This window comes from Microtus ochrogaster (genome assembly GCF_000317375.1).
Source record: "Microtus ochrogaster isolate Prairie Vole_2 chromosome 6 unlocalized genomic scaffold, MicOch1.0 chr6_random_2, whole genome shotgun sequence".
Lineage (NCBI taxonomy): Eukaryota > Metazoa > Chordata > Mammalia > Rodentia > Cricetidae > Microtus > Microtus ochrogaster.
The window spans coordinates 5,749,479-5,760,952 of record NW_004949095.1 but is presented as its reverse complement, the minus strand read 5'-3'; the positions used below and the strand labels follow the sequence as shown (position 1 = coordinate 5,760,952).

Below are 11,474 nucleotides of genomic sequence, written 5' to 3'. Positions count from 1 at the left end.
CAGAGCTGGTAGCTCAAAAATCCTTGTGATGAATTACATAACAGAAGACACAGCCCAGATGTCGCTAAGGATGCTTTCTCACTGGAAGACAATGTGTGTGCTGTCAACACGTCTAAGTAACTGTTTTTGTGTCTCTGCGGGGGCACTGCCTCCCTGTAGGCCTCAAACCATGCTGCATCTTGTCTCCAGCATATGACAACTTCACCAGCAGCACAAAGTCCAGAGTGTGCAGCACAAACAGCCCCAAATGCCTGGATGTGCTGCTGCCCACTTTGGACAAGAACAGTCCAGGCATCCTTGCTCAGGCAGCGTGCTGTGACCTAAAGAGGCAGGAAGGCTGGAAGGAAGAGGGGGCATTTGAAGCCGGTGGACAGGGTTAAGGGCCGCAGGAGAATGACTGAGGGAGTGGAAGGATGCGTTGAGGCTGGGAAGAGTTGACGCTGGCTGGGGAGGGTGAAGTTGGGAAAGGGATTAGATCCAAATTGCTTAGGACTTCAGCTGCTAAGTCAGGATGGGGACTTGGAGAGAGGACACTGGAGACTAGGCTGAAAGTGGCTGTGGTCTAAGGGAGAGAGAACTGGCCTGTCCCCGCGTGAGATCAGTAAAGGAAAAGATGTTAGGACTGGGGCTAGAAGCTTCTCAGAGAGGTCCCTCTTCTATGAGGTCTGTAGCCCTCCCTTTCACAAAGGACACTTACTCAGCGCCTGGTGCTGCGGCCCAGCAGCAGATGGCAGCCACCAGCCTGAGGCATCAGCAGGAAGGGACACCTGCAGAGCCAGCAGCAGGATTCTGAGGACCTGGTCATGATTAAGCGTGACTACTGTGCCCTAGCCAGCAGCTGAAGGAGAAATCCCACAAGTCTGAAGTGGGGTCCTTTTGGGGGGAGATAAGCCAGAAGCTGCTCCATTCTGACAGCCACTGTGACTCATAGTTCCTTAATGTTGTGACCCTGCCGTCACAGACTCCTCTCCCGCTGTGTTCACACGGGTGTCCTTCATCCATGTTATAAAGGAGGCCCAGATGAGAATGCCAGGTACCGCTGGATCCCTCCAGGAAGAACTGAGAGCCCTAGACTAGCCCTTCCCCCTCACGCTCCATCATTCCATCCCTCTGTGTGCTGGGCACAGAGAGCAGACGCTTTATCATTTCCACATGTACCAGACAGCTGTGTGTCTTGACAGATGCTGTGTGATGTTCAGCCCTCACGCCCATCCCATAAAAGAGGAACGGCTATCCACAAACCTATGATGAGAAAATAGAGTCTTGGTCAAAGAACCTGGCCCAAACTCATGCATTCAGCCAGCACTTCAGTGGAAAGCGGCGCTTGGCTGAAGGCTGTGTTTGCAGCACACACCCGTCTTGTGCTAAGCTCGCTGCTGCTCTTACACGGACTTCCAAGATCAGCATTTTTCCCGCAGTATATGATTAAAGGTGTGTAGTCACCACATGGTGACTGGCTAGAACACTTACCTTTACCTGCGGAACTAGAAATAAACGTAGGCACTGCAGCACTTCACTCAGCCTGGAACAGCACCCTACTTATTGGCACGCAGAGGACAAGCTAAATAAAAACAAAAGCTGTGGTCAGAGCAGAGAACGTATGGAAGGGGTGTTTGTGTTTGCTGCTAAAGAAAGAATTATGGGATGGAGAGCCCAAAGTTCATACAACATGGCACAACAGTTTGTTTTATATTTTTTGTCTTATTTTATGTATATTGGTGTTTTGCTATGGGTGTCAGGTCCTCTGGGACTGAAACTATAGACAGTGTGAGCTGCTGTGTGGGTGCTGGGAATTGAACCCAGGTCCTCTGGAAGAACAGTCAGTGCTCTTAACCACTGAGCCGTCACTGCAGCCCCGTGTTCTAACTTTTTAAAGTTAGAAAGATAAATCAGTAGCTTGTTGGCACATCACACCACCGCAGCTACAGTTGCCTACAATGCTGCTCCGTTCACTGAGCGCCCCATAGCCAATACGTTGCTCAGTTGATATACAGAGGGGAGAGAGAGTGCATTGCAGCAAACCTCACCTCCAGAGGGAAGAAAAAGCAATGTATGGGAAAGACTGAACACACGCAAAGTCATGTCTCAACAGTGAGAACCGTGGTGACTGAAGTTAGGGTTTGCAGAAGGGATGCCCACTGGCTAGTGCTGCCAGACCAACCGAGTCTCAAAGGGCAGGGACGTTGGTGCGTGCCTGGAGTTTTAAACGGTCAAGTTGCAGAAGCCCCATGCAGTCAGTCCTTACAAGGCTGACCAGGCTACAGACAGTGGATTCTCAACTAAGGAACTCACCCAGCAGGATGTTGGGGGAAATGCCCTTGAGCCAATGACAGTGGGGAGACGTCCTACCAAAGCTGCTACCTTGAACTCTCTTTCCAGTGTGCTCCAGAGAAAGAGACACATTAGAAAACTGCTTGGTAAGTGGGAATTGGAGAAAAGGTACTGGGGGGATGCGTCTCACCCCCAAATTACCAGCTGAAGTCTTGCTCTTCACCTCTTTCTAAGGTCTGCGTGCCTACCCATTTGAACTCTTCCCGAGTCACTTGGCTGATACAATGCTGATCTCATCTCTGTGTCACATGTCTTAATCTCTCAGTAAACACAATATCATTTAATCTTGTTGGCATAACCCATGATACCCTCAGCAATGCCCTCCCGAAACCTCCACAAAGGTGCGGGGTGTCCGCAAAGGGTGAATCTTAATTATATTGCGAGGACTTTTGCGGTTTCTCCCTCCAGAGCCAGACACCATTCCACCTTGTCCCCAAATGCTGGAGGTGCTGGCAACTGCCCACACAGGCAACAATGTTATAGATGCCATAAGTACTAGAAGAATCTGGAAGGAAAAAAAAAATTCAGTTCCTATTGGTGTGAAAAAAGACGCAGCTGAGCCTGGCCCACATGATGGGGATGCATGGAGCTCAGCTGTACAGGTACCTCATTCTTTAGCACTGGTGACAAGAAGGCCCCTAGCCTGCTTTGCTATGGTCTTGATCAGCTGAAGATGCTAACACAAAATGCCGGAGGCTGGGCTGCTTACACAACAAAGGGCGTTCTTACAATCTGAGAATGTAAAGTCTGAGATCCCCGCAGACTGCTCAGCTAAGCGCTTGAGCCATCTTCTCTGTCTTCACATGACAGGGACAGAGAGTTCTAGACACTTCTCTTTCTGACAAGGAAAAGGAAGTGGAGAGGCCCCATCTTCGTGACTTTATTCAAACCAGAGGTCCCACTTCCAAGACCATCCGGGCTTCAGCACTTGAACTTGATGGGTCACACGCACTCCAACAACCTCTGACTTCTTCAGACTTAAGACTCTCTGCTCAAGGGGGGAAGGTGAGCAGTTTCCAGGATTTGGAGATAGAGTCCAAATGGCAGGATGAGGAACTCTTAAGCAGGAAAGGGGGACTGGCGTCCTCCATGCAGGAACACAGTTTGAGTGACAACTGGACAGGGTCTTTTCAGGCCACAATTAGACACAAGACCAGACCTTTCCATCCCTCATCTGCTCAGCTGGACTCCAGAGCATGACCCTCCTCCAAAAAAAGGAAAATTAAAAACAAATTCTCAAGTGGGTTGCTAGGATTTCAGCCCAGCAAATTCTACTTTCCATTAAAAAGCCACCAGCTGTCATGTGCTCAGCTTCAAATGGAAAGTACTTGCTCTCAAAGAACCTTTTTTCAGTTGATGTCACTCCTGAGTTTTATTTTCTTCTAATGAAAAATGGATTTGTGTTAGTGTATCTGTAGTGACAGGAAGCCTGCATTGGGATCTGCCCTGCCCCGAGGAAAACTAATTGCTTTGGCAGCCAGCTTAGAAGATTGCCACTGTGGTCAAGGCAGGGCATGAGGTGTCCTGGGTGGGGGACAGGGAGCAGGAGGATAGTGGCCCATCTTCTTTCAGTCCTCATCAAGGAAAATAATAAAAGTTTCTTCCAGCAAACAGTGCTTGCAAGTGCTGAGGAGGAGGTCTTGGAAAGGGGAGTGAATAGTTTAGCGTGATTAACGATTTTCAAGGAGGCAGTTCCTCAGAGTTTCAGACACACGTGTCCATAGAGCCTACTGGTGAAGAGGCTCAATCCTCACCAGAACTCTGCTCAAAACAGGCCCTACAGTGGCCCCACAGTGTGCAGAGTCTCCTAGGGCTTTGGGTCTGTGTAATTATGATGCTTGCTTCATGACTCTCGAAAACAAAGCAAGCCATGAGGTGGTGGCGCAGGCCTTTAATCCAGCACTTGGGAGGCAGAGGCAGGCAGATCTCTGTGAGTTCAAGGCTAGACTGACTGGTCTACAAGAGCTAGTTCCAGGATAGGCTCCAAAGCTACAGAGAATAAAAAAAAAAAAAAAAACAAGCCCCAAGGTAACTGTCATTCCTCTACTCAACAGCTTTAAACAGAGGAGTAAAGAGATAAAGGCCAGCTCGAACTAGACAGAAACACTTCTCCAAAATAATAATAATAAAATAATCAAAGCAAGAGCAATAAGACAAAATAAATAGCATTAAGTCAACAGCAGAAAGACCAAGACAAAATAAACCCCTAGGCTGAACTATGCTTGCATCTTTGGCAGGGAGGAACCTGGTGCTGCAGAAGAAACCAACCAAGCTCCAGTCTTGACAACACATGCTGACTCCAGCACTGAGCCCCCAAGCCTGGAGCCTACAGGTCAACTTGAACAGCATTCAGAACAGTTCTCACCCCACTGGCCTCTCCATGTAGAGATCCTACACACACAACCATTGCACACCCATCTCTTAGAGATCGCCATGAAAAAACGGTACCTGAGCTCCAGTCGGGCCCAGGCACAAGTCCCCTCCACCACCCCCATTCCTCTCTCCAGCTCGCTGTAGGGGCTTAGAGGCATCCAAGATTTTCTGAATAATGTTTCTGACAGACACTGAAGCCTTTTCCTCCCCCTGCCTGTGGAGAGCTCAGGCTGCCCCCAGGGAAGACTCCCCTGGCAGCTCCCAGCCAAGCAGCTGGCTTCAGCTCCGGGAACACTAAATTCTGGCTGCCTTTCGAGCCAGGCCTGGTTACTTTAGATTCCCTGTCCTCCAGTCTTTTCGAGCTGGAGCCAGCCAAGGTATTCGTCATATTTCCGAGCTACCCTGCTGGTTGATTTATGGACAAGCAGGGTAGAGGCCAGGAGTCGAGGAGCTGGGGTGCTGGACTCTTCCATCACCCAGGGGTCACCAGAAGGATGACCCTTAGGATCAAGTCTTCACTCAGCTCAGGGCGGAGGATGGCACAGCCTCCACCACCCAGGGAGCAGAGACGAGTTTGTTCTACGTGAGAGATGCCCATTAAAGGAGAGTAGCTGCATGTGCCTTCCACTGGGCTCCACCTAAAAAAGCCTTCCTGAAAAAATTCCAGCCTTCTCCTTCAAGACGCTGGATGCCGGCTCTTTGGCCAAAGAGAAAACGAATAACAGATGAAGCTCTCGTGGACACACAAGGAGGCCAAACCCGAAATGTTAATCACCTCCAAATATGTGTGGTTGCCTCCAGCCTCCCTGGCTCTCCTCGGAAGATCCATGATTGGAGACTCTTCCCAGGGGCTGGGAACTGGCTTCAGACATTCGGGAACTCATCAGAAGGTCCAATTGCACGGACAGAGTAATTGCTGGGCGGCGTGTTTAATGTGCCTGTGGGCAATTTTGACTGCCTCAAACAACTGTTGCTCCAAGTTCGACTTCAGTACTCTGCAAGATTGACTGATGCTGTCATCCAAAAAGAAAAAAGATTTTTTATTCCACTGCATATGAAACCATGAGCTCATTGGAATATTTTTGGAGCGAGACTTGGCAACCTGCGTGTGTTTACAATTCCTGGACTCGTGGCTCTGGTGTGTATCAGAAACACTCTTACCTCTTCACCTTCCCTGCGGAGGTGAACACCAGTTCCAAGAGTCTAAAATCCCTTCCTTGGTAGTACCTAACATAGACTTTGCTAAGGGACCGGCTACATCCTCAAAACCAATGGTCAGTGAGAAAGTCAGAGTAGCTGGGTGTTGTGGTAACAGTGTGAACCCTGAGGAGTGAGGGGTGGGAGCAGGTAGGGGAGGGGGCGCTTCCCGCCACGAGTCACCAAAGCTGACTGAGTGAACCTGCAGAAGCTCTGAATTCCCACTGTCCTGTCCTTAGGCCCTCCATCACAACTCAGTCCAACCTCTTGGGTACAAGACTAAAATGCCTGTGCTCCTTGCCCCGTTACTACTAATCTGGGTTCCTTCTGAAGCCTTCCAAGACAGTATGGAACCCACGCGGGCTGCCTGCACTCCCTTCCACGCCCTGTCCCATTTCTATGGCATGAGTTCTCAGAACCACAAGGAAGATTTAAAAACACACTGATGCCTGGTCCCTGGTCCCAGGGATTCTGTCTGTTCTGAGCTGGGGTCCAGCCAAGCAATCTCAGCTTTCCAAAGAATTAGACTTTATTTCTATTGTTTTAAAATTTACATTTGCATTTTTAAAATGGGGAAAACACAAATGCATTCATGGACTATCTCTAAGGAACAGAATTAGGAGGGATTTTAATTCACTTGCTGGTTTCCCGTTGTGTCCCCAATCTTCTCCAACAAAGCAAATTGCAATGAAGTAAGTTATTAATGAGGATGTGCGTGTTGGGGGTGGGAGCGGTGCTAAAGTTACTTCCCACTGGAAAGACATTCTCCAATCGCCCATCTCCAGCCTGACCTTTGCCCTGCATCCTCAGTTCTGAAGATGGCAACCAATCCATGCTCCTGTCCAGGCGCAGTAGCCACCTGGCCTTCTCTTGCCTCCCTATGTCCATTTCTCTCTTTGCTCAATTGCAGTATTCGGCTTCCTAGTTCTTCTCCGGTCTCTCTCCTCCTGCCACCCTCCTGCTGCTCCCTCAGTTTGGGCCCCGTATTTGCCTGCTCTCTTTCATGCTGATGAAGGGGCTCCTCCTCACCATGATCTCTGGCTTGGAGGCTAAGGAATGAACACGGTCCTCACATTAGGCATTGTAGTCACGGTGTTCATCTCTGCACCCCAAACCCGTTCCTGCCTATCTTAAATGCTGTCAATGCTTAAAAACATTCCCTTCTCATCCTCGGAGCACACTGGTGTGATTTAAGAAGCCTCCATGCTCTGACTCTGTCCCATTCTGAGTCTCTGGTCGCACAACCTCTCAACCTGAACTTCCTGTTCACTGTGTACCACAGACGGAGATCTTCAAATGCGCCCCAGTCTCGCTGAGCCTCAGCCTGGGGTACCCCTGCTGTGGAATGCCATCCATCCTACCTATTTTCCCCAGAATGGAGCCTCCTCCTCCTCCTCCAGCATCTTCAATACCTGGCCCTCAGCATCTAGCCTCCCCTGTGTTCCCACATGCTTTTATGCTCCTGTTGGCTCACACAGCTTATTCTGGTCTGTCTGTCTGTCTGACCGCTGTTGTTTTACTTGTCAGTTAGGAACTTAAATTTCTGTACATGGCACCGTCCACACGGCCTACCATTTCCCAAGCATTCAATCATTGAGTTAAACAGTGAATCGATAATATTAATTCTTTATGTGTATGCAGCTCTGTATAATTCTCCAAAGTATTTTGTGTGTGTGTTTGGGGTTGTAGTTTGTACACACACACACACACACACACACACACACACACACACACACACGGTGCGCACGCCCAATCACTGCTTTCGGAAGCATGCCCGCACCACCTGCCTTCTCATTTGGCCCCAGGCTGAGCTGGAGTCAGCAGGGATGGTGAAGATACCAGACAATGTGATCAGGGACCCTGCACCCTGTCTCACAGGTGTGCGGGAAATCGCAGTAGGCCTGAGACCTGAGCTTTCTCGCCACTTTTCTCCAGCATGCTAATTCTCTTAGGCTCGACCTAGAGTGTGAATCCCCATGAAGAAATGGGGATTGTCAACCCCTTAAAACCCTGCCTTCCTCCATTTTCTGGACATGTTTTCAACAGGAGATCTGAAGCAGAAGCCATGGCTGTGCTTGAGTTCAGATCAGCTGCTCCAGCCATACGGTCTTCTAAATTAACATTTTCTAGAGAGGAAGCGGACTCAGCACATGGAGTTTTCAGCATCTGGAAAGAGCAGAAATCCATTAATCCTTTCCACTTTAATCAAGCCTTGGAGGAGAGGGCTGCCAAGGGACCCTTTCTAGAATGAAATCAGCTGAAACGCAAAACCGCCTGCCTTATCCCCAGACCTTTCACAAGGCAATGACCAAACTTGAGGCTCTTGTGTCTGCTAATCAAGCCATATTAAAGGTCAGTGACATGAAGAGGACCCAGTTCTCTGGTTCATCTGTTGGCCATCCTCATTTTATCCTTCCATTTGGTCTGACTCAGAGGACTCCTGTCCCCTCCCCTCTCAAGCAGGAGAGAAGTATCCTTATCATCCCTTTCCAGGACCATGCAGGGGTGGGGCTGTGAGGGTTTGAGAATTCCCTGCCCACCCCACTCAGATTATTCTACAAGCTAGACACTGGCCGACACTGCCCTCCAAGAAGCAGGAAGTCACAGCAGAGCTCAATGGGTCTTAACCAGTGCCTACGACATCGCCAGCTGCTGGGGTAAAAGCTGGTCAGGTAAAGAAACAGGCCAGGCTCCCTGATCCGGCAGAAGCAGAGGATGCATATACACATAGCCAAGATGGCTAGAAGAGGGTGACGGAAAATACAGATGAAGTACTATGGAGTGAGGATAAATGTAACCCAGGCAGGAAACGCATTCTAGGTAGCAATGATTATTATCAGGTTGAGTTGCATGAAACGGCCAGCAGATTACTGGTTTGGGTCCTGTGCTGGCTAGTTTTATATCACCTCGACACAAACTAGAGTCATCTGAGAGGAGGGAGGTTCTTTTAAGAAAATGCCCCCATAAGGTCTAGCTGTAGAAAAGCCAGTAGGGCATTTTCTCAATTAGTGATGGATGAGCGAAAGCCAGCCCACTGTGGGTGGTGTCATCCCTGGGCTGGTGGTGCTGGGTTCTGTAAAAGAGGAGGCTGAGCAGACCATCAGGAGCAAGCCAGGAAGCAGCAGTCCTCCATGGCCTCTGCGTCAGCTCCTGCCTCCAGGTTCCTGCCCTGCTTGAGTTCCTACCCTCACTGCTTTTGACCATGAACTGATACATGGAATTGAGTGAAATACACCCTTTCCTCTCCAAGCTGCCTTTGGTCACAGTGTTTCATCACTGCCATAGTAACCCTAAGTAATACAGACCCATGACAAGGACTTGAGAAGAGCCAATAGAGTAGGTTAGCAGCCGCAGTCGGGTTGGAGAAACACAGATTGCTGAGAGAAAGCCAGGTAAAGGTAAGCCAGCCTCTCAGCAGCTGGTATATGTTACTCTGGGTTTATCCTTTGGATAACAGCAATGGAAACTTCCCGGGGATAGTATTTCCTACTTTTAGTAAATAACGATTCTATTGTATCTGTCTCTTGTCCATAGTTTGACTTTAGGTTTTACAGTCAGACTGAAAAATCAGTCTTTATAATCCCAGGAAGACAGGCCCACACTTGGACTTTGAGAGATGTGTGTTTAAAATTCAACTCTACTGTTTTTCCTCTGCTGCTGCCAAGGTGTGCGGTTCTTCCGAGGAAGCTAAGGCTACGGCGTTGGGGTGAGGCCCTCACTTCATCCGGTGACTAATACTGTGCCAGCCGTCCCCAACATGGCCTCCATGGAAGCTCACTTGAATCTACTCAGCTCTCATTCTCCAGGATGATGAGGTGATGGTCAGGGAGGATAAGATCAATGCCCTCATTAAAGCAGCTGGTGTCGATGTTGAACCTTTCTGGCCTGGCTTGTTTGCAAAGGCCCTGGCCAATGTCAACATTGGGAGCCTTATCTGCAATGTAGGGGCTGGTGGGCCTGCTCTGGTAGCTGGAGTTGCACCCACAGGTCCTGCCCCCTCCACCGCTGCTGCCCCAGCTGAGGAGAAGAAAGTGGAAGCAAAGAAGGAAGAATCCAAGGAGTCTGAGGACGGCATGAGCTTTGGTCTTTTTGACTAAACGTTTTGTCAACATGTCAAATAAAAAGATGAACCTATAAAAAAAGAATCAGCTCCATAAATCGGAATCTGATATGGAAGATAAAGACAAGCCCCTGCAGCTGGGTACGGTGGAGCATGCTGTAATCGCCAGCCTTTGGAAGGCAGAGGCAGGAGGATCACCACGCTGTTTGACGTCACATTGGTGGTCTGCATGGCGAGGAGACTGTGGCCTGTTTCCAGCACCTCCTTCATTCTCCAGCAGAAGTGGGAAGAAGCCATGAGAAACTGTGTGGTGTGTGGGTTTCTCCAGCCAGAACAAGGGTAATAGGAAGCTCAGCGCGATCCTCGTAAACCACGGGTTGCTCGCAGTCCTGGCTTGGACCGCTAAGGAGTTCCACATGGTCAGGTCTGTCCTGGCAACCGCGCCTGGCTGCGAGTGAGGTGGATTCTTTCTGCTACCTAGTCAGCCACAGCCAAGTGGTTCCCAGGAAAGCCTTGGTCAATCGACAGTGGGTACCGGAACTCAGGAAACCAGGCTGTGGGCTTTCTAGGAACCGAAATCTTAGCCAAACCCGGAAAGTCCCAAACCTGAGAGGTGAGCTAAGTCTTCTGATAAAGCCAGTCCTGACCCAGAAGGCGAGGCTGCTGTAGACGCTAGAGTCTAGATCATCCGTTCTCAACCTGTGGGTTGCAGCCCCTTTAGGAGTTTGAATGACCTTTTCACAGGGGTTGCCTAAGACCATCGGAAAACATGGATATTTACATTAGATTTCTAGAAGTAGCAAAATTACAGTTACGAAGTAGCAACAAAAACAGTTTTATGGTTGGCGGTGAGCACAGCATGAGGTACTGTTAAAGGGTCGCAGCACCAGGGAGCTTGAGAACGGCTGATCTAGATGAACAAGGCAGCTGAGTTTACTCCGCACAAAGCACTTTCCTGCTGGAGTTGGGGACAATGTCCTACAGCACTGCTACCAAGACCGGTGTGAGTGTTCTCAAGTCATTGTCAATAAGAAAGTTTGACTGGCACTAAGTGCCAAGGAAACAGGATTTAATCTGGACACTATCTGAGTAAGAACCATCAGCTCCACCTCACGCCCTAGCTCCCGCAGAACCCCCAACTCCTGCTGCTGTCTTAGGACAATCCTGGGGGCCTACTCGACTTAATAAAACCACTTTTCTCTTATGTGCCTTCATCCAAGGAATGGAGAGGGTAGACAGGCCTAGCCGTCCTGGGCCAGCATCAGTTTGAGGAAGGAGAGAGAGTCTGGTAAAGTCTCCATGAGCAGCTGTCCTACTGGTGCCCTAAAAATGATCCCTCAAGTTTCAGCTTTTCCCTCAAGTCACCCTTTCTAGACCCGCTGACAAGGTGGAAAGTGCTCCAGCTGGAGACAACAGCTGGCACAGCTGGTGGCTGAGGCTTCAGGCTGGTGTGTTGACACCTGGGGACCGACCAGTGCACACTAGGGTTGGTGCCTCCCTCCCCAACAGAAGA

General features: G+C 49.6%; 1 pseudogene; it reads left to right on the top strand.

Annotated features, from left to right (window-relative positions):
• The first annotated feature begins 9,689 nt into the window (after window positions 1-9,689).
• LOC102000554 lies at window positions 9,690-9,998 on the top strand (annotated as a pseudogene).
• Window positions 9,999-11,474: the final 1,476 nt, after the last annotated feature.